This window comes from Lepidochelys kempii, chromosome 4, assembly GCF_965140265.1.
Source record: "Lepidochelys kempii isolate rLepKem1 chromosome 4, rLepKem1.hap2, whole genome shotgun sequence".
NCBI lineage: Eukaryota > Metazoa > Chordata > Testudines > Cheloniidae > Lepidochelys > Lepidochelys kempii.
Window position 1 is genome coordinate 37,987,924 of NC_133259.1, and position 20,545 is coordinate 38,008,468.

The following is a 20,545-nucleotide window of genomic DNA, read 5'->3' on the forward strand; positions in this document are numbered from 1 at the left end:
TGATAAGAGCAGGGCCTCATGCACTCCTCAGAGTGGGCAAGCTACAGAAGAGGCTAGTTTTCTTCTTGCTGAAGTGTTCCATTACAATAGTTGTGGTAAGTGTCTTCTCATTAGAGCTGCATGAACCCTTCCAAATTCAGTTAAAACGGGAGAGAACTGGCCTGCACTACAGTTACCCCCATTTAGGGCCCAATTTTGCCATCCTTATTCACAACAAATAGTGTCTTACTAAGCCTAATCAGTGCGACTAATTGCATAATAAGGGATTATTCAGTATGAATAAGGAAGGCAAAATTTGGCTCTTAGAAACCTATATCAGCATTTTCATGCACTATCACAGTTATTCTCTGCAAACAGCAGCCACAATTACATGCACAAATGAGACTTTTAAAAATAAGATTCATACAGAACCTGAATAAGAAAAGCATCTCTATTCAAGCATCTCTCTTACGCATACCGATGTCCTTTTGAACTTCAATGGGACTTAAGCATGTGCTTAAGTGCTTCTCCTGAATCATACCCTTAATTTACAATAGTTCAGCAACAACAAAATGGCAGATGAAATTCAGTGTTGATAAATGCAAAGTAATGCACACTGGAAAAAACAATCTCAGCTATACATACAAAATGATGAGGTCTAAATGAACATGTGTCACGTTCCTTGTGTGTGTTTCAGTTGGCACGATGGATTTCATTCTCAAATTTGTTTGTCCAAACCACTATCTTTAATAACCTGCTTAAAAGAGACAGCAGGATTTCCAGAAGTTATAAGAGAACTCCGAGTACAAGGATCCAACATATTTTTCAAAATACGTTAATTTAGTATTTGTGAGGTTTACTGAATTGCCAGCTCTGATGATACACAGGTCCTCCACTTGCCCACAGAGCAGGTACAGCAGGAGTTGCATCAGTGCAAGCTTCCTCACCATTCTCTGCCAATGTGCTTCAACCCTGAGTTGTGCTCACCCTCGGGGTGAGAGAATAGTGCTTTCTCTGATCATTCAATTCTTCCTCTTCCAGTGGGGCAGGATGTAGCTTTTAAACAAGGACTGTGCTAACTTGATTATTTTGCTGGTATGTCATTTCCATGTTACTCGTCCTTCTGATTTAATTAAAGTCATTATAATTAAATTACAATGCTTTGGATGATTGGATCTTGGGAGACAAAGGGCCCATGATGGGAATTAATCCAATCCTGAGGTTGTAGAAAGTGCTGCAGGTTACGCATGGGTAGAGGGGTACAGGTAGAGTATAGGTAATTATGAGGATGGGGGAAGTTTATTTACATTAGTGCTCCAGGCTTTCCTTCCCCAACCAAAGCAGTTCCACAACTCCCAGGGAACTGCAAAGACATTCTGCTCTTCTGGAATCAATCTGCTTCACATCCAACATATATGGCTTTCAGCCCAAGGATATTTTCTCCTACACCTGTCTCTGTTGATGTAGTATCTCGCTCTTTTGTACAGAGCATGTCAAAACTTACAGAATGTCAGGGTCACTTGCTAGAGTGCAAGATTTAGAAACAATGTTAATATTCAGTGAAGGAAAATACAAGCCACAAACAAATGTAGTATCTCAGACTCTGGTCAGTTTCATTACATTGAGCAGACTTGATTACTGCCTCTGTCAAAATCAGAATTAATGAGAGACACTTTCCAGATGTCTCCCTCAGTAACAGTTGTGCAGTAATTGAAGGATTCCTGCAATTATATTTCATGGGTTTGCAAAGGCATATTGGAAGCCAGTAAATAAATGAAACAGTGTTCTCTTCAATTATCAGTGATGGTTTCTTATGCACAAACTTCATTTTACATTTTTTTCTAACCTTCAGCCCCCATTTAGTGAACCTAAACAATAAAAAAGTAAATCCAGAGGATAATATGAGGTAACTCTCCAAAAGGGGAAGAATGTTAAAAGCTTTAAGATTTCTACTAGTAAATCCACTGGAGCTTTGCATCTAAGTTATGCTGTCTCTTCACAAAGAATGTGCATGTTCCAAAACAGCACTATAATGTACTTTTGTCTTTTATTGCAGTTTAACAGACGTGAATAAGATACTGGTAAATAGCAATCCTTATTTTTCCTGTTAGTACCCACTGTTTACAACATCTTTTATTGTTTGTTTATGTTTTTATGGAGGCAGTTGTTTCATTCATTTATTCCTCCTAAGGGTTTTAAACATTTTGGCAAAGATTTTACATATATTATCAAAATTTTACTGCATAAATATGTCCTTCTGCTCCAATGAAGTATCATTAGTTTATTTTCTTTCCCACTCAAAGGCAGAGTCAAATACAAAGTAACCAATAATGTCAGCTAGCAACATTTTTGCCAAAAATGTCGAGGAAAATTTTCAGACATGGGTGCCAAAGGGCACCACTTGCATGTGCTTTAAAAATAAAATTTAAACACTTTTGTGATTGCTAATTAGTTTGCAATTTTCCAGGTGTCATTCTGTTGTGCTATTCTACCACGGCATGTCAGGTTGCATCACTCACACTGTACAACCTCAGATCTATTGAACACCAAATTGACTGTTATTACCACCAAATTGACTGTGTAGACAGGGCCTGATAAAAATCAGACATTGGATTTGTATTTATGCACATTAATCAAATAATTTTTCTAACCTCAATTATAATACATTTAGTACCGGGCGATTACTTCACAACACAACATAGAAAAAAACACGAATATCTTAAGAAAATGGAAAACTGTCTCAACTGCATTTTTAAAAAAATGCCCCAAAGAAAACTAGATCTTTAAGCACAAAGCATGAAGAAGAGTCCTCACTAAAATTAATGCCAGAAAAGTGCACTTTCTTTTTAAGTTCAGAGCCTGCGCATGGGTCTACTGCCTTCTCCATATTTAATAAATTACTTTCTTGGAGACAGATTTCATAAACAAAAAAACCCAAACAAGATCTTTCTCCTGTTCTCACATTTGGAGTGGAATTTTTACTTTTCCTCCTAAACCCACTTTAAAAAAAAGTAGTCACCAAAGGAGGCTGTTTCATTAACACAAGTTAGGAGACACAGCAGCCCAAGGCTCCAATCCTGCAAAGACACACATTTAACTTTACACAACAAGCAGTCCCCATAAAGTCAATGGGACTATGCACAATGCATCTAGTTAAACATATGCCTTTGTAGGATACAGCCTAAGAATACTTATTTCTCTTAACCTCCCCTGGGCCTGATTCTACTCTAACATACATTAGAGTACATCAAGCTCAATTCCAGTGAAATCACATTATAGGATCAGGCTATTTAGAAAAAAATACTCTTTAAAACAACAAAATTATATACTCTGGTAGAACCACCACCATCATGCAGGACACCCACAGTATTATAAAGTTCTTACCTAATATCATGACAGTAAATATCCCTGAAAGCAGTACTGGATGCACATATTTATATCATTCCTTAAAGTTACTGAAGTTTGCATCTCATTACAATACATTTTATGCATCTCCATTTTATTTTAAATGACTATGTTACTAATGAAAGACATCTGATAATAGTTAAAGTGATCTGAAGGGCAAGGCCAGCACAAACAGTACTGTTAAATCAAAAAGAAAGCCTCAGCTAATAGCTACATATAGATACCCACCCAACATTGAAGCCTTGCAAATTTCTGTTTACCCACCCAGCCACCCACTCAGGATGGGCAATTTTCTTTGGATGGGGAGTAAAAAACTATACATTTTAAAAGAATTGTTACTGTTCTCTTTATCAGGGTGTGATAGTTGTTTTTGTATCTGGGTTGGAATATGTTCATGATAATTTTGCAAGGCTTTATATTAAATGCAATTACAAATATTTACTGAAGGAAAAAAAACACAAAAGCATACTCCAAAAGAACTGTAACTACCTAAAGCCAAAAAGTAATGTTGTTTATGAAAACCATATTTCTATGTGCTATAACTTACTTTCTATAGGTGTCACTGTGCACCAGAAAATCATATGAAGAGAACGCGCTCATGTTTCATGTTTCATGAAATCAACTGCAAAACTGTCATAAAATCAGTGGAGAGGGATAATGTCCAGAATTGATTTAGAAATACCAGGCCAACACCATTTCCCCTTGATTTGGCATAGTACAGCATTATTTGTAGTGTAATAAAAGAGTACCACCCACTACATATATAGGGCCTAATTCTCCCCTCAATAATTTTACACGACTGTAACGTCATTGAAATCAATGGAGTTACTTTCAGTTTACATTGGTGTAAGTTAGTGGAGAGTCAGACCTATTGTTTGTTAATTCAAACAGCCTGCAGTTTTCTTAATCAGATTGTGGCTGCCAGCCCCATCATACACCATCTTTCTCAGTAGAACAGTAGGGGAGAAAGCCCAGCGAAGAGAATCCTCAGAGATTTCCTCCCCCCTCATGGGTAAAGTGGCCACTGGCTCTTGAGTTTGTGTATAAATAGGCTCCATATTTAGTATTGATGGAAAACAAGAAACTGAACAGACCAGCCTCTTCCATAATAATCATGGGCGTCATTTTCCAAACATTAAGCGGCAGCAAGCAACTCAACCTACTCTCTCTCTACCTCTTAAACTAAAGTGATAGATGGAGACAATATAATAAATGGGCAGATAAATGAAGTTGAGCCCATTTATTATATTGTCTCCATCTATCACTTTAGTTTAAGAGGTAGAGAGAGAGTAGGTTGAGTTGCATGGCAAAAAGTATATAGACAGCAGGTATGAAAGTTAACTAGCATTGTTTTAGTTGGAGGATTTGCTTGTGTTCCCGTTCCCCCCGTTCCCCCCAATATTTACATGTTTATTCGCTAAAAGCAGAACAAAGTTAAAGGAAACAAACAAAATTTATTACTGAATAAAGCTAAACCCTTAGACCAGATTGTAAACTTGGTAACAACCCTAATTTCAGAGTAGCTGTGCTGGAGTCACTGGAGTTACTATGGGTTTACAGAATCTGGATCATAATCTCAGGGGGGAAATGATGCATTTTTGATCATTCAGATTCTAAAACAGAACATAAGTAACAAATTTTTCAAAGCATTTCAGTTCTTTCTTAAAGCTTTGGAGGTTTTCTAGCTTGACTGAAATGGCTAAAATTAATGAAGATTAAGCAACTGATCCTTTGTTTTAAAACAAGCCATCAGTGCCCAATGGCTTTTTACAATTTTATACTGGACATTTTTTCCCTTCTGATGACAGTCTGTTTGCTCAACTCCCTCCTGTCTTCTTCCTCAAAGTCTTTTTGCTTCAGCCTCGTTCTACCTACCCACTCTCTTATATCCTTCTTCCTTCAGTGTCTCTTCTCCTTCCCTTTATCTCTCTCCTTAGCTAACCCTCTCCTAACAAAACTCCAATTATTTAAAGAAATAAAAAAAACACAAAAAAACACAAGAACAAAAAATAATCACTGAATTCCAATGATGTTTCCAAACCATCATTCTCCTTGTGAGTTACACCCCTTCCCTCCCAACCCTTGGTCTATCTGGTCTGTTTAGATTGTACAGTGGAACCTTAGAGTTGCGAACACCTCGGGAACGGAAGTTGACCGTAACTCTGAAATGTTTGTAACTCAGAACAAAACATTATGGTTGTTCTTTCAAAAGTTTACAGTTGAACATTGACTTAACACAGCTTTGAGGCTTTACTATGCAGAAGAAAAATGCTACTTTTAACCATCTTAATTTAAATGAAAAGCATAGAAACAGTTCCCTTCCTTTGTCAAATTTTTTTTAAACTTTCCCTTTATTTATTTCAGTAGTTTACATTTAACATAGTACCGTACTATATTTCCTTTTTTTGGTCTAAGCTGCTGCCTGATTGAGTACTTCTAATTCCAAACAAAGGGTGCGGATGACTGGTCAGTTTGTAACTCTGAGGTTCTACTGTATCTTTTATTTTGTTTGTACAGCTCCTCACAAAAAAAGGGCCCTACCTTGTTTGGTGTCCCTAGGCGCTACCATTATAAAAATAATAAAACTAATTTTATATAACTATTCTTTGTATTAAACATATGTGTTTAGTAGTCAGCTACAGCTCTCTGCGAGATGGAGACTGTAACATAGTCTGAACAAAATGGAATGCCTATCTGTTGATTCTGGGCCTCTGGATATCTCCATAATATAAATAAATATCAATAACAATGAGTAAAGCTAGTGCTCTATAGCCTACATTTGGCTTGGATTGACCAGAGAGAGAGCGTCTGCTGAGAGCAACATGGAGAAACTTGTGGTCCTGTTTATGTTAAAGTGAAGGGGGATAGCCATAAGGGATAGATACCGTGAGGCCTATCATTCCCAGGAACGTAAGGGTTCCTTTGGAGTGCAAGTCCTGGATCAGCTGAGCCATTAAATCTTAACTTAATCCACCACTAGTCTCAGAGTGAGTGAGTTTTATTTTGAAAATATTCCTGTTCAGACTGTCTCTTAGGGCTCAATGAAATATTAAACCAGCCCTAGAGATACCGGTGGCGTCACTCCAAAATCAGATTCTCTCTCACGTTCTAACAAAAAGAAAGCTTCACTCCTGACATAAATCAGGTTGAATTACTGCTCTCACTATGGTTAGGCTGTTCACTACTAAATTAGGCTCTGATCCACTGTCCAGAACTCCTTGTGCCCATGCGGGCGGTCACTGAAATCACATTGCAGGAACAGAGCCATAGATTGATCCATTAGAAGAATAGCACTTGCACCTTCACTGCCCCTCAGTGGAGTGGGACTCCATGAAGAAAATGAGACATGCATAGGGGAAAAGAGAAAAGGATGCAGATTCTGAATGTTGAAGGAAACTGTCTCTTTGCACCATCCAATCAGCAAAACGTACAGAGCATGCTACCCTGTTTTCCTTGGTAGATTTGTGTGCACAGATCTGGCTGCAGGGAAGAGTTCTATATCCAAACTTCAGCCAAATGTGAGTAAGAGTTCAACCTACATAAATATATAGGTCTCTGCCATCCACCTTGTTCTGCCCTTCAGGTTCAGGGAAGGCTTCCAGGGAAGATGTTCCTTTATCAGACATAATCATCTCAACCTAATTAGCATTAGGAGCCAGACTTTCAAAATTCGTTCAATTCCATACATACATTTGGGTGCACCTAGCATTCATGCACATAGATTACTAGGTATGAGTTTCTAAGCTTGTGCAGTTGCTTGGCCCTCACTTCGGAAGCCTGACTATATTTGACAGGAACACAAAATCTTTGGAAATACACGTGAACAAGAATTGCCACGTATTTCTCAAAATCCTCCTTGCAAGTGTGTCAATCACAAATTACTCAACACTACTAGATCCATTATCAACGTATCAAGTCATGCTATATATTACAAGCTGCCTTTTCACCAGCAAAAATCGCTCAATGGACAAACATATAGGGTAACATGCCTTTCTGAAATCACCTGTTTTGGGGGAATCTGCTTTTCTAGGATACTGGCACACAGACATGTTAGATAACTGTTTCCAAAGTATGAGAACATCTCCAAACAGGTACTTCCTTACTGAGCAGAATGCAGCTAGCCCCAGGAGTTATTTTTGGGGAACCATACTAATGTGCAGCTCTTTTGAGGTCATATATTATTGTCACTTCAGTTTAAATGATATTCCATGTTCAACAGAGCTACAGACAGCAGACAGAATTGTGACGTTGCACTCTATATGATTTTATGAAAATATGCTAATGAGTGTTAATATAATGTAACTGGAATACGCTTCATGCAAAAGGTCTCTTGTAAGGTATCATTACAAAGCTTATAATCTACTGAGTGTGGTCATCCTATTTGTATAAATGTATCACTCTTGTAGCTGAAACTAGAAATATGAAATATAACTCTGAGGTCCTATTGTAGTTATGCAAAGTGTGGGCCATTAATGGTGGTTTGGAATCTTGATGGCTTCCCTCAACCAGGATAATTGACTGTGGATGGCTCTGTTTACTTGCAGGCCTTTCTGTGAGTCAGGCTGGGAGGAATGAGGGATTGAAATCTTACAGTGACATGTGATCATGTCACCTGAACTGGAATCCATTTTTAACGTGGTGCTTTTCCATTTAGAAGGAGGGGTGGGAACCCAGAGAGGGACAAAGGATTCCCGCCTTATGCAAATTATATATAAAGAGGAGGAACAGAACAAAGGGGGCTGCAATCATGAGAAATCCCTTAGTTACCACCTGAGCTGGAACAAGGGCTGTACCAGGGAAAAGAACTGTGCCCGGACTAGGAAGGTGTCCAGTCTGTGATAGAAGCTTTTTGAAACATCTCATTGAGGATGAGATTTTATCTATATTCAGCTTTCTTACTGTATTAGGCTTAAACTTGCGTGTTTTATTTTATTTTGCTTGGTAATTCACTTTGTTCTGTCTGTTACCACTTGGAACCACTTAAATCCTACTTTTTGTATTTAATAAAATCACTTTTTACTTATTAATTAACCCAGGGTATGTATTAATACCTCGGCGAGGGGGGGGGGGGAACAGCTGTGCATCTCTACCAGTGTTAAAGAGAGCGAACAATTTATGAGTTTACCCTGTACAAGCTTTACATGGGGTAAAATGGATTTATTTGGGAGTTGGACCCCATTAAGAGCTGGGCATCTGAGTGTTAAGAGACAGGAACACTTCTTAGCCCTGGTCTACACTAGGACTTTAGGTCGAATTTAGCAACGTTAAATCGATTTAAACCTGCACCCGTCCACACAGTGAAGCCCTTTATTTCGACTTAAAGGGCTCTTAAAATCGATTTCCTTACTCCACCCCTGACAAGTGGATTAGCGCTTAAATCGACGTTCCCGGCTCGAATTTGGGGTACTGTGGACACAATTCGATGGTATTGGCCTCCGGGAGCTATCCCAGAGTGCTCCATTCTGACCGCTCTGGACAGCACTCTCAACTCAGATGCACTGGCCAGGTAGACAGGAAAAGAACCGCAAACTTTTGAATCTCATTTCCTGTTTGGCCAGCGTGGCAAGCTGCAGGTGACCATGCAGAGCTCATCAGCACAGGTGACCATGATGGAGTCCCAGAATCGCAAAAGAGCTCCAGCATGGACCGAACGGGAGGTACGGGATCTGATCGCTGTTTGGGGAGAGGAATCCGTGCTATCAGAACTCCGTTCCAGTTTTCGAAATGCCAAAACCTTTGTGAAAATCTCCCAGGGCATGAAGGACAGAGGCCAAAACAGGGACCCGAAGCAGTGCCGCGTGAAACTGAAGGAGCTGAGGCAAGCCTACCAGAAAACCAGAGAGGCGAACAGCCGCTCTGGGTCAGAGCCCCAAACATGCCGCTTCTATGATGAGCTGCATGCCATTTTAGGGGGTTCAGCCACCACTACCCCAGCCGTGTTGTTTGACTCCTTCAATGGAGATGGAGGCAATACGGAAGCAGGTTTTGGGGACGAAGAAGATGATGATGATGAGGAGGTTGTAGATAGCTCACAGCAAGCAAGCGGAGAAACCGGTTTTCCCGACAGCCAGGAACTGTTTCTCACCCTAGACCTGGAGCCAGTACCCCCCGAACCCACCCAAGGCTGCCTCCTGGACCCAGCAGGCGGAGAAGGGACCTCTGGTGAGTGTACCTTTTAAAATGCTATACATGGTTTAAAAGCAAGCATGTGAAAGGATTACTTTGCCCTGGCATTTGCGGTTCTCCTAGATGTAGTCCTAAAGCCTTTGCAAAAGGTTTCTGGGGAGGGCAGCCTTATTTCGTCCTTCATGGTAGGACACTTTACCACTCCAGGCCAGTAACACGTACTCGGGAATCACTGTATAACAAAGCATTGCAGTGTATGTTTGCTGGCATTCAACCAAAATCCGTTCTTTATCTCTCTGTGTTATCCTCAGGAGAGTGAGATATAATTCATGGTCACCTGGTTGAAATAGAGTGCTTTTCTTCAGGGACACTCAGAGGTGCCCGTTCCTGCTGTGCTGTTTGCCTGTGGCTGAACAGAAATGTTCCCCGCTGTTAGCCACAGGGAGGGGGGAAGGTTGAGGGGGTAGTCACGCGGTGGGAGGAGGCAAAATGCGACCTTGTAACGAAAGCACATGTGCTATGTATGTAATGTTAACAGCAAGGTTTACCCTGAAAGAGTGTAGCGACTGTTTTATAAAATGTGTCTTTTTAAATACCGCTGTCCCTTTTTTTTTCTCCACCAGCTGCATGTGTTTCAATGATCACAGGATCTTCTCCTTCCCAGAGGCTAGTGAAGCTTAGAAAGAAAAAAAAACGCACTCGCGATGAAATGTTCTCCGAGCTCATGCTGTCCTCCCACACTGACAGAGCACAGACGAATGCGTGGAGGCAAATAATGTCAGAGTGCAGGAAAGCACAAAATGACCGGGAGGAGAGGTGGAGGGCTGAAGAGAGTAAGTGGCGGGCTGAAGACAGGGCTGAAGCTCAAATGTGGCGGCAGCGTGATGAGAGGAGGCAGGATTCAATGCTGAGGCTGCTGCAGGACCAAACCAGAATGCTCCAGTGTATGGTTGAGCTGCAGCAAAGGCAGCTGGAGCACAGACTGCCACTGCTGCCCCTCTGTAACCAACCGCCCTCCTCCCCAAGTTCCATAGCCTCCACACCCAGATGCCCAAGAACGTGGTGGGGGGGCCTCTGGCCAACCAGCCACTCCACCACAGAGGATTGCCCAAAAAAAAGAAGGCTGTCATTCAATAAATTTTAAAGTTGTAAACTTTTAAAGTGCTGTGCTTAAAGTGCTGTGTGGCATTTTCCTTCCCTCCTCCACCACCCCTCCTGGGATACCTTGGTAGTCATCTCCCTATTTGTGTGATGAATGAATAACGAATGCATGACTGTGAAGCAGCAATGACTTTATTGCCTCTGCAAGCGGTGATTAAAGGGAGGAGGGGAGGGTGGTTAGCTTACAGGGAAGTAGAGTGAACCAAGGGGCAGGGGGTTTCATCAAGGAGAAACAAACAGAACTTTCACAGCGTAGCCTGGCCAGTCATGAAACTGGTTTTCAAAGCTTCTCTGATGCGTACCGCGCCCTCCTGTGCTCTTCTAACCGCCCTGGTGTCTGGCTGCGCGTAACCAGCAGCTAGGCGATTTGCCTCAGCCTCCCACCCCGCCATAAACGTCTCCCCCTTACTCTCACAGATATTGTGGAGCACACAGCAAGCAGTAATAACAGTGGGAATATTGGTTTCGCTGAGGTCTAAGCGAGTCAGTAAACTGCGCCAGCGCGCCTTTAAACGTCCAAATGCACATTCTACCACCATTCTGCACTTGCTCAGCCTGTAGTTCAACAGCTCCTGACTACTGTCCAGGCTGCCTGTGTACGGCTTCATGAGCCATGGCATTAAGGGGTAGGCTGGGTCCCCAAGGATACATATAAGCATTTCAACATCCCCAACAGTTATTTTCTGGTCTGGGAATAAAGTCCCTTCCTGCAGCTTTTGAAACAGACCAGAGTTCCTGAAGATGCGAGCGTCATGCACCTTTCCCGGCCATCCCATGTTGATGTTGGTGAAACGTCCCTTGTGATCCACCAGAGCTTGCAGCACTATCGAAAAGTACCCCTTGCGGTTTATGTACTCGGCGGCTTGGTGCTCCGGTGCCAAGATAGGGATATGGGTTCCGTCTATAGCCCCACCACAGTTAGGGAATCCCATTGCAGCAAAGCCATCCACTATGACCTGCACATTTCCCAGGGTCACTACCCTTGATATCAGCAGATCTTTGATTGCGTGAGCTACTTGCATCACAGCAGCCCCCACAGTAGATTTGCCCACTCCAAATTGATTCCCAACTGACCAGTAGCTGTCTGGCGTTGCAAGCTTCCACAGGGCTATCGCCACTCGCTTCTCAACTGTGAGGGCTGCTCTCATCCTGGTATTCATGCGCTTCAGGGCAGGGGAAAGCAAGTCACAAAGTTCCATGAAAGTGCCCTTACGCATGCGAAAGTTTCGCAGCCACTGGGAATCGTCCCAGACCTGCAACACTATGCGGTCCCACCAGTCTGTGCTTGTTTCCCGAGCCCAGAATCGGCGTTCCACAGCATGAACCTGCCCCATTAGCACCATGATGCATGCATTGTCAGGGCCCATGCTTTCAGAGAAATCTGTGTCCATGTCCTGATCACTCACGGGACCGCGCTGACGTCGCCTCCTCGCCCGGTATCGCGTTGCCATGTTCTGGTGCTGCATATACTGCTGGATAATGCGTGTGGTGGTTGATGTGCTCCTAATTGCCAAAATGAGCTCAGCGGCCTCCATGCTTGCCTTGGTATGGCGTCCGCACAGAAAAAAGGCGTGGAACGATTGTCTGCCGTTGCTCTGACGGAGGGAGGGGCGACTGACGACACGGCTTACAGGGTTGGCTTCAGGGAGCTAAAATCAACAAAGGGTGTGCCTGTACATCAAGGAGTATTTCAGGCAGGACTTCACGGAGGGTTCCAATAAGAAATGGTGCACCTAAGTTATCGTTGTTATTGGAACAAGGAGGTTAGCCTGGCCTCTGATTGATACATGGCTAGATTTACCTCGCTGCACCTTCTCTGTAAGTGACTGCAGTGTGATCTAGAAGAATGAGTCCCCTAGACAGGGGAGGGGGGGAAGCAAATCTGGTCTATTTCTTGTTTTGATCCACTCCATCTATCTTTTACATCTTTGGCTGGCAGCAGACGGTGCAGAAGGACTGCATGCCATCCACATCTCATGGCTGCTCGGCAGAAGATGGTACAGTATGACTGCTAGCAGTCCGTATCGCCTGCCCGCTCACCATAAGACGGTTCAATAGGACTGACTGCAGGACTAAAGAGAATGACCTGCTCAAGTCACTCCAAATTTAGTCCCTGCGCCCATGTCTGCCCAGGCGCTCCTGATCGACCTCACAGAGGCGACCAGGAGCACCTCAGACATGACGATGACGGCTACCAGTCGTACTGTACCGTCTGCTGCCACAAGGCAAGGGGTTGCTGCTACTGTGTAGCAATGCCGTACCGCGTCTGCCAGCATCCAGGAGACATAGGGTGACGGTTACCTGAGCGGGCTCCATGCTTGCCGTGGTATGGCGTCTGCACAGGTAACTCAGGAAAAAAGGCGCGAAATGATTGTCTGCCCTTGCTTTCACGGGAGGAGGGAGGGTGGGAACGGGGGCCTGACGATATGTACCCAGAACCACCCGCGACAATGTTTTAGCCCCATCAGGCATTGGGATATCAACCCAGAATTCCAATAGGCAGCGGAGACTGCGGGAACTGTGGGATAGCTACCCACAGTGCAACGCTCCGGAAGTCGACGCTTGCCTCGGTACTGTGGAAGCGCTCCGCCGAGTTAATGCACTTAATGCACTTAGAGCATTTTCTGTGGGGACACACACACTCGAATATATAAAACCGATTTCAAAAAAACCGACTTCTATAAATTCGACCTAATTTCGTAGTGTAGACATACCCTTAAGCTGTTTTCAGTTAAGCCTGCAGCTTTCAAGAGACATGGTTCAGACCTGGGTCTGGGTTTGCAGCAGGCTAGCGGGTCTGGCTCAAACCAGGCAGGGCACTGAAGTCCCAAGCTGGCAGGGAAAGCGGGGCAGAAGTAGTCTCAACACATCAGGTGGCAGTCTCCAAGGGGGTTTCTGTGATCCAACCCATTACAAGAATATTGTAAGACTGATGTATAAAAGGATATGCCCTGATACTATGTTTATAAAGTTTCAAAAAAAGGACATCTGTGAACAAAGTTTACAGAAAACAAAAAATGTAGGTTCTCAAATCAAAATCATAGATTAGTACAATAAGAAGTTTTAAAACAGACAAAAGAATTACTTCACACAATACACAGTTAACCCGTGGAACTCATTGCCATGAGATGTTGTGAAGGCCAAAAGTATAACTGGGTTTAAAAAAGAATGAGATAAATTAATGGAGGTCAGCTCCTTCAATGCCTATTAGCCAAGATGGGCAGTGACAACCCCACGCTCTTGGTGTCCCTAAACCTCTGACTGCCAGAAGGCGGGACTGGATGACCAGGCACAGGTAACTCAAAAGTGTCCTGTTCTGAAGCAACTGGCATTGGTCACTGTCAGAGACAAGATACTGGCTAGATGGATCATTAGTCTGACCCAGTCTGACCATCATCATGTTCTTAAATTAAGCAGAAATGAAACTTTATTTCAATATAATTAGTCAGAACTTTAAAATACATAATTCTGTGTTTTGTTGCTTCAATTAAATACATGTTTTTGGAGTACATATCTCACAACAGTTTTTGACAGATTAATTGTAATTTATTTTTGGGAAAGATTAACCAGTTTACAAATAATCCTTAGGTTTGGAGTTGGCTTTAATGGTTCACATTAAAGTGTAAAGACAAGCACTTCCCTTTGTGCTTTATCTTGCAACTTTTTTTCCAGACAAAATTCCTTCTGAAGCCAGAACTGATTTGGCCTATTATTGTTGTCTGTTATATGTTGAACGCTATCAGTGTTCTTGGTGCCATTCCTACAAAGATTTCATCTGAAGCAATTTGGTGCCTGATCCAATCCTACAGCATCAGGGCCTGATCCAGGCCTGTAAGGTCTTTACTGAGATATAACTCTCACTTTCCTGATGGGGCTGCAAACATGGCCTTAAACTGGACAGACAGTATAGTGCAGATGCATAATACACTGAGTAACCAGGAAATGCAAGATCAAATCTCAAAATGTACAACGGAGTATTAAAAAGTAACTTCTCCCTGTAAATTGTATACTGTTATAAATATTAATATGCTATTCGTATAATGACTGAGCCACCGTTTCCAGTAGAAAAGAGAGACAATTTTCCTACTTAGATCAGCTCATTTATTTAATACAATAATATTGTACCAGCTGGACAGAGCAAATCTAAAATGCTTAGTATTGACACTAAGGAAGAGCACTACATATTTTTATGACTATGGATTCCAAACAGGGTACATTAAGCATGAATAAGAAAGGGCTCTCCAGCTACTTCTCAGCTTTGAAGTGCTGATTCTTATTTGAATGTAGTAACATGCTGCATCTCAAGTGAAGGATTAACTGATGATATAAGTAAGAGCATGAAATTGGAATGTGAGATGATAATCAAGAAACTATGGGGGACAAGACCTTCAAAATGTCAGCACTTTAAAACAGTCAAAAGTCAAGCAGGGACTGCCTTTTTTTCTGTGTTTGTACAGAGCATAGCACTATGGAGTCCTGGTTCATGACTGGGGCTCCTAGGAGCTACCACAATATAGAACAGTAAATAATAAGACAAAGAGGCAGATTCCAGGAAGCTTGTATACAGGAGTGATGAGTAATAAGTAACAGCTAGATGTAGTCTAGCTCTAATGGCTACAGAAATTTCACAATAAAACAGAAATCTGAGTTAGAGAGAGAGGGAATTTTGATTTGTTTCACATACAGACAGCCATTCTTAAACAGCACAAAAATTGACAAATATTTGGTTTAGTGCCATTTACAGCAGTAAATGTAGTGACACGAGGTGCTCCTCTCTTCAAAATTGTATTTATTTTATTTTATGCAGACCATTAGATAGAATCATAGTATCACTGGAAGGGACCTCGAGAAGTCATCTAGTCCAGTCCCCTGCATTCAAGGCAGGACTAAGTATTATCTAGAGTCTAGACCATCCCTGACAGGTGTTTGTCCAACCTGCTCTTAAAAATCCCCAATGATGGAGATTCCACAACCTCCCTAGGCAATTTACTCCAGTACTTAACAACTCTGACAGTTAAGAAGTTTTTCTTAATGTCCAACCTAAACTGCCCTTGCTGAAATTTAAGCCCCTTGCTTCTTGTCCTAGCCTCAGAGGTTAAGAACAATTTTTCTCCCTCCTCCTTGTAACAACCTTTTATGTACTCGAAAACTGTTATGTCCCCTCTCAGTCCTCTCTTTTCCAGACTAAACAAACCCAATTTTTTCAATCTTCCCTCAGAGGTCATGTTTTCTAGACCTTTAATCATTTTTGTTGCTCTTCTCTGTACTTTTTCCAATTTGTCCACATCTTTCCTGAAACGTGGCGCCCAGAACTGGACACAATACTCCAGCTGAGGCCTAATCAGAGCCGAGTAGAGAGGAAGAATTACTTCCCGTGTCTTGCTTAAAATACTCCTGCTAATATATCCCAGAATGATGTTTGCTTTTATTTTTTTTACAACAGCATTACACTGTTGACTCATATTTAGCTTGTGATCAACTATGACCCCCAGATCCCTTTCCACAGTACTCCTTCCTAGGCAGTCATTTCCCGTTTTGTATGTGTACAACTGACTATTTCTTCCTAAGTGGAGTACGTTGCATTTGTCCTTATTGAATTTCATCCTATTTACTTCAGACCATTTCTCCAGTTTGTCTAAGTCATTTTGAATTTTAATCTTATCTGCCAAAGCACTTGCAACCCCTCCTAGCTTGGTATCATCTGCAAACTTTATAATGGTACTCTCTATGCCATTATCTAACTGATTGATGAAAATATTGAACAGAACTGGACACAGAACCGATCCCTGCAGGACCCCATTCATTATGCCCTTCCAGCATTACATGTGGACCCTAAGAGCTTCTAAGAAGAATGAACAGTTCAGAGTTTGAGCTGCAAGTAACAACACTGCTGGCTCCTCACGACAAAGATGAAGTCTCTTTTGTCTGCTCTATGCAAGTATCTGTGTCAGTTTCCCTCAGAGTTATCATGTACTTGGCAATCTTGGAAAAAGGGAACACACACAATGTGAAATACTGGTTCAACCCAATACATGTGCAAACATAATGGATACACCAACAGATTAATTCTATTATAAAGGTCAAAGACCATTAAACACAAACACAGCTGTTACCATTTCTAATAGGTTGTGGAATACCCCTAAGATAGCCAATCAAGCAACACTCCAAGTGGTGGTTGTGGAATATGCTCTTTATGCTTTTTGGTTGGAGGAACACAATTTTATGCTTGCAAATAAATCTAAGTGTAGCTTTGTGAGTTTAAGGGTACCTCTTCACCTGGACTGGATGCTACATAAGAAGAGGGTTGTACATAACAGTCATTAATGCCTTTCCAGAAAGAATGAAAAATGAAGTTGGATCTCATTATGCAGTAGCCTATTAGTATAAGGGCATGCTACAGATGTCAGGTGTATGTTTTTCCTTCTTCCATGGATATCCAGGATTTTTTGAGACAGCAGTCATCCCTGATTTAAGGATTATGGCATCAGAGGACTGATAAATGGAAGATTTTTTCGCTCCATGTTTCCTGTTGCAGACACTGAATTGTTTCTCTTTTGGATTTGGTCTTCTCATTATGAGGGACTAGTATTAAGATTTTGGTTAGGGAAACTATATTTTGCTGACTGACTGTACATAGTGCCATGCCAGAGAATGTTTTATAATAGCAGTAGGATATTTCTTTATAGTAAATTGTACTTAAAAGACTAGAGACAGGTTTCATGGCAGTGATTTAAACAGCGGTGGATGATTTGAAAATGTGACTTGAAGGCCAATGCTATTGGATTCCCATTCCTAGTGGAAGAAACTGTTGGGGGTAGTGGAACTGGGAATGAAGAGAAAGAAGGCTCCACTTGCATAAGGCCAGTTACAGTAACATGGCCAATGGTGATCGTTTACATCTGCCACTGAAGTATTTGGCAAGAATAAGAAGAATAAAATGATTAAGAAAATACAGAAGAATGTATTTGTTTCCAGTACCAAAACGTTTGAGCAAATGTTGTAAAAGAGACATTAATTCAAGAGTCCTTCCCCTGGAAAGTAGCAGCTTAATCTTTGTGGCTTTGATATCAAAATTGGTTGTCAGTTTAAAAAGCACCATATCTAGTAAGATTAGTGATTTATAACTGAGTTCTCTTTTTATTAGGACTTGTTCAGAAGTGATACTCAGGGGCCCCAAACAGGATCAAGGCCCCATCATGCCATGCACTTTACAGACATTTGAAATGTTTCATCTGCTTTCCTTTCTGCTACACTTTACTAAGAGCTTGAATGAGGTAAGGGGCAGTGTGGAGCTAAACCACCATCTCAGGAGCCCTGTGAAGGAACTGTTACACAGTCACAATCTTCCCTGATGCCCCTTTACTCTAGGGCCAGGGGAGTAATTTGCACCACCCTGTACCTGTGTGGATTACTTAGCATGCCCTGTTGGCTTTGCTGGCCAACCATTCCCAGTCCTTCTCCAAGGAGAATAGCAGCCACAGGACCTGCTTCCCCACTGCAACTGGAGCCAAGATGCAGCTAAAACCCTAACAGACTGGGGGCTTACTTTCCTGCAGAGCTGAGGCAGTGCCAGCCATGATCTGGCCCTAAATGCAGTCTGATGTAATATGTATCTGACAGTCAAGTAGAACCACCAAAGACACCTTTTCCTAGAGTAACAAATGACATATTGAACTCTTCTGAAGCATGTGACACCGAAAGGAAAAATCCAATAAAATGAAAACACCAGACCATAAAATCCAGGTCAGCTGCTTATTCGTCAGCTTCAAAAGAAGTCAATCCCTTTTACGGAAACTCATCCTAGAGGGCAATTATAATCAAACTTATGGTGCAAGAAGTGTGCAGCAATAAATAAAATGTACAAAAAGAGGTCAAGTATCGTTTCAGTTTTAAAAGCAAATGCTGTAAACTTTCCATCTTGATCCTACTAAAAACTGCATGTCAAACACTCTGCTCATAGTGTATAATGTTACCTTAGAAACTGAGTCATGTCCCTTAAGGCTTAATGTCAGAGTTTGCACAACGTTACATTGTTTAATTTATTGCTGTTGCTATGATCAACTTTGGCAAGTGAAGAAGAGGAGAATCTTATCCCTTTTCCGGATGGTGACGTCTGCATAGAGAAATTCACATGCACAGGGAAAGAGGCTATTCCAATAGCTATTTTAAGTTACAGATCTTATCTAAAAACAACTTCAAATAATTTTATTCTTAGTAACCTAAATTATATAAACAAACTAACACGTTGCTACTCAGGTGACTATTACTCTCCCATTTCCCTATTCTTTCTTTTGCACAGTTAAATTTGCTTAGGTTTGTCACGATAGGAAAAACATTCTGATTGACAGATAGGGCCTTTAATTTGTCAAGAAACGAAACTGGTATTTTATATGATGATACGCTTATGATCATTATATGGGACTCCCCTGTTTACCTATTCCAGCCAAAGCGGAAGCCTCTCTATGGCTTAGGAGGGATACTAATACTTGTTTTATACTTTAACAAAAAGCGGCAAGTGTGGCTCCAAAATATTCTTAAAGATAACAATTTCTTCAAAAGGGAGTTCTCCTCTGCACCCTCATCAGCCCCCCAACCAAAAAATGAGTAAATTTAACAAGATTTTTCATAATCTCTATTGACTGTTAAAATAAAATATTCATCATCAGTCACCACAACAGCAGATAAAACTCTAGAATGATCCAGTTTGCAGAAAAAAGCTTTCCTTTTTATGCTTTAGACTCTATTCATCTATCTTCATCCATGGTTCAACAACTCTAAGGGCCACATCCTTTGCTCACTTTGACTCTGCAAATTTGTAGCTGATAGAGAGCACTTTTGTGGCCTAACAGACAGTACGCTCCAGAAAGTGTTTCTCCTGACCGATTAGGAAACCCAGACTCTAGTGAGGACCACAGTTCTCACTGCTTCTGGACGACCTTCCAAACTGGGACTTGGGAGAGTGTATGCTGTAAAGGAAACCCCTGAGATCAGCACTACTATGTTCCAGGTTTCTGCTCAGCAGCAAAGTATGCTGGGAAGATAAGGTGTATAAATGGCAACTCTCATCAGAACTGCCATACTGGGTGAGACCAATGGTCCATCTAGCTCAGTATCCTGTCTCCAATAGTAGCCAGTACCAAGACTTCAGGAGGAAAATACAGAACAAGGCAATTTTGGAAAGATCCAACTGTGTCTTCCCCTACCGGCTTCCGGCAGTCAGAAGTTTAGGGTTGCCCCAAACATGGGGCTGCTTCCCTGGCCATCTTGACTAGTAGCCATTGATGGACCTATTCTCTGTGAACTTATCCAATTACTTTTTAAACCTGGTTTCAGAGTAGCAGCCATGTTAGTCTGTATTCGCAAAAAGAAAAGGAGTACGATGAAGTGAGCTCTAGCTCATGAAAGCGTATGCTCAAATAAATTTGTTAGTCTCTAAGGTGCCACAAGTACTCCTTTTCTTTTTTAAACCTGGTTATGCTTTTGGCCATCACAACATCCCATGGCTATGGGTTCCATAGGTTAACTGTGCATTGTATGAAAAAGTGCTTCGTGCTTCCTTTTGTTTGTATTAAATCTGCTGCCTATTAATTTCATCCCCTGGTTTTTGGATAGTGAGAAAGGGTAAATTACATTTCTCTATTCACTTGTTCCACACCATTCATGATTTTATAGACCTCTCTACGACCCCCCCTTAAACATCTTTTTTGTAAGCTAAACAGCCTAAGATTTTTAGTTTCTCCCATGTGGCTGCTGTTTCATATGCTTGATCATCTTTGTAGCAGTTCTCTTTTCCAGTTCCACTGCATTCTTTTTGAGATAGGGCAACCAGAACTGCACCAAATATTCAAGGCACGGTCGTACAATGGATTTAGAT

General features: G+C 41.7%; 1 protein-coding gene across 3 annotated transcripts in view; it reads right to left on the bottom strand.

The window, feature by feature from the left end:
• The window catches only part of SEC24D (SEC24 homolog D, COPII coat complex component), a 95,095-nt gene that overhangs the window by 36,844 nt on the left and 37,706 nt on the right, over positions 1-20,545 (bottom strand). The gene's annotated exons all lie outside the window — the stretch shown is intronic.